Genomic DNA, 3287 nt, shown 5'->3' on the forward strand with positions numbered 1-3287 from the left:
ATTTATCACAATTTAACTTATAGATTGTTTCTTATCCTTGTTTTACCGAAGAGGATACTTGAATTGATGAATGTCCCTGGTTTGAGTAGAGAAAATGTTGCCAGTCATTTGCAAGTTAGTTTTTAGTTCAAAAATGCTAAGCTTGGGGGAGATATTATTTTCTCCGTTTCTTTTTTCACACACTTAAGATCCTCAAAGGTACTATCAAATTGTGAAAACTCAATTGATATTTGTTGTGGCAGTTCCTCAATGTGTGAAGAGTAGAAATTATCGTAAGGCACAACAAATTCGTCTATGTATAAACTGGATTNCAGGGCAGNTTGTGGATGGCGAGTAAATGAAGAGTACTTGGTGTTGTGGAGTACCTCTNGGCTGCAGGAGGTAACATTGCAGGTTAGATGGATCGTAAAGATGTAAGCATAAACAATATTTATTTCTGTTTTTAGAGATATCTTTATAGGTATTTTTTCTATTTTTCAATTTATTTTAAGAATTAGACGGCAAGGATAAATAAATGAAAGGAAGTTTAACATAAACTAATTAAATATATTCACCTATATGTTTCCTCCCTTTTTCATCAAATGCTTGAAGTATGATGAGTTTTCAACATTCCTATTCTATATAATTTGTCTGACCTATATATATATATATATTCTAAATTGACTTGTAGGTTCCTATACCAGAGAGGCCACATTTGGAGGAATTAAAACAAATTCAGGAATAGAAGTGGAGTGTAAAGAAGGCAGAGAAAATTAATCTAGAGAGACATTCTCTAAGATGTGACACGGAACTGAAGCTTTCTGTAAGACCTCTCCAATTATCAGTACTTCTCTATTTTATGATTTGAAGAATTGAAAATTCTATATGTTACATCAGTGATTTTCTCCAATTATTAGTACTTCTCTATATATATGTATGTCTGTCTGATTTTTTCTCTTATTATATATGGTAATTAACATCCAGAAAAGATAGAGCACAAAAGCAGGGTATGAATTTGGATGCTTATAGATTTTCTATATCTTAGGTCCAGAATTCTTCCGAGTGAGTCAAATAAAGATCAATAATTATTTTGGACTAAACTTTACTTGTTTGGATCTTTCGTTTTATTCATTTATTTATAATCATAAACTGCCTATCACAAGAAGGAAAGCTAAGTGGAGGTATAAACCAAGACGGAGTTTTAAACTTCAAGCATTATTATTCATATTCATTCTTTTCAATTTTCATTTCAGGCGCTTCCTTTTGTTGGATTTGCAGTGGCCATGTTTATNTTTTACCCTATAGTTCNTGTTCTGCTTAAGGTATGGATTCAAACCATAACTACTCTGTTTATATCTTTTTTAGAAATCATATATCTAATAAATGTACCAAAACAAAGCTAAATAGATTGAACTAATCAAAATAATTGATCAAAAGGAAAATTTATGATGCAGTTAGTTGGTTTTGTTCTCCCTCTAAATGTTTCTCCATCAAAAACAATTAAAGCAGTTGTTGTAAGACCCATAATATATATACAGCAGACTGGGCTCTCGAGATTGTTGCTAGCACAAAGGGGAGTTATCCTCTTCCTGAGAAATCAGGGGATGGTGTTGATGTCCCTGTTGATTGTGAGTTGTATGTTGATGATCCCCCGGACATTTGGTGGCCTTAGGTAAATTCAATTTATTTCTTCATTTTCTCTATGTATACAACATATTGTGTTTTGTTCATGTAGTTTTTTAGTTGTGTTTGAACTTAACTATTATGCAATCTGAGATTCTCTGGAATGTGCTGCTTTCTGAAATTCTCTGAAATTCATATGTTATTCTAACTAAGTTTTCCCAAAGGAGATATGATATATTCTAACTAAATACTTATCTAACTGTTCATTACAAAATTGTTCTAATTTAATTATTTTATTTGTAGATCTTTAATGATTCATCTTCAATCAAAGCTCCAGACATTGAAGACATAAAACTAAGTGAGCTTCTTTTATTTTAAGTGTTAGTAAATTGTAGAAACTTGACTACAATGTAGTATAGATTAATGTTATATTTGGATTTAATATATGGTTTGATTTACAAATCATGTATTAAATACTATTGCACAATTTAATGTTTGAAATGGATTTCATTATGTTAGTTTAATTGATAATGTTCATTTCATGTTATATTGATTATAAAAATTGATTGATGAGATTATAATATAGGAAATTAATTGTAAATTGAATGGATATGTCAAATGTAATAATGATTTTTTTTTTACAAAACAAGTTTTTATGATAGGTGAACAATGTATGTAATAAAAGCTTATTTCTGAAAAGTATATATTATGATAGGTGAATAATTATTTGTCATAATATTATGACAGGTGAAAGAATAATCGTCATAAAATGCTACATATTATGATAGGTAAAGTCGTTATATTATGACGGATAAGTGAAAATCTGTCATAATATACTGGAACTATTATGATAGGTGACAGAAAGCCTGTCATAATACACTGGACCTATTATGATGGATTTTTCTGTTCGCCATAAAATGCACAGGACCTATTATGATGCCCAGAACTATGATGCCAAGTTATCCGTCATAAGAGGTCCTTTTTACCCGTCATAAAAAGCAATTTTTCCACTAGTGTTTATATTTTTCATCATCGGATACGGAACATATATTTAGAAAGGACATTAATTCGTTGTCACAAAATTGCATAACAATATATTAAAACTGGATAATGATATTTAAACAATATTTCTTTGACAACATTTGAACATTGATTATGTGTTCATCTGTCATTGGTCAAAAATTATTCCAAATCAATAATAATAATCATAAACATTATTGTGGAGTAATTTTTGACCAATGACGGATTGACACGTAATCAATGTTCAAATGTTGTCAAAACAATGTTGTCTAAATATCATTATCCATTAAAAATACAATAGTTTCAACATTTTTTTTTAAATGGGAATATAAAGTAAGATAAGTAATAGATTATTTTATTAATCTATTTTAAGACATACATGTATGTTTCTTTATTCTAGATCTATAAACTGAATTCTCTTTATTTGATATAATAACACATATTTAAAAGTAAAAGATCTAGAGTTGAAATAGAACCAAAATCAGATTGTAAGAAAAAGAGATCAAACTTTCAAATTACAATTGTTATTTTGACAATTGATAATATATTTAATTATAATTCAAAATTGTCAGCAATCGACGTATACTTAGAGAAAATTTTAATAACAAGTCATTAGTCACTTAAAATAAAATTAATTGTTTTTTCTTTCAATTTGTACAAGACTT

The 3287-nt window shown here is 28.7% G+C and overlaps 1 long non-coding RNA gene across 2 annotated transcripts; it reads left to right on the forward strand.

Annotated features, from left to right (window-relative positions):
• The first annotated feature begins 45 nt into the window (after nt 1-45).
• LOC106769113 lies at nt 46-1301 on the forward strand. 2 transcript variants are annotated; one of them, XR_002667148.1, is made up of 3 exons: nt 46-413; nt 671-802; nt 1233-1301. It is a non-coding gene; the product is annotated as an uncharacterized LOC106769113 (long non-coding RNA). The 2 variants fall into 2 exon arrangements; XR_001376309.2 differs by having other exon boundaries at nt 46-393.
• The last annotated feature ends 1986 nt before the right edge of the window (nt 1302-3287 follow it).

Source organism: Vigna radiata, chromosome 1 (assembly GCF_000741045.1).
Source record: "Vigna radiata var. radiata cultivar VC1973A chromosome 1, Vradiata_ver6, whole genome shotgun sequence".
Classification (NCBI taxonomy): Eukaryota; Viridiplantae; Streptophyta; class Magnoliopsida; order Fabales; family Fabaceae; genus Vigna; species Vigna radiata.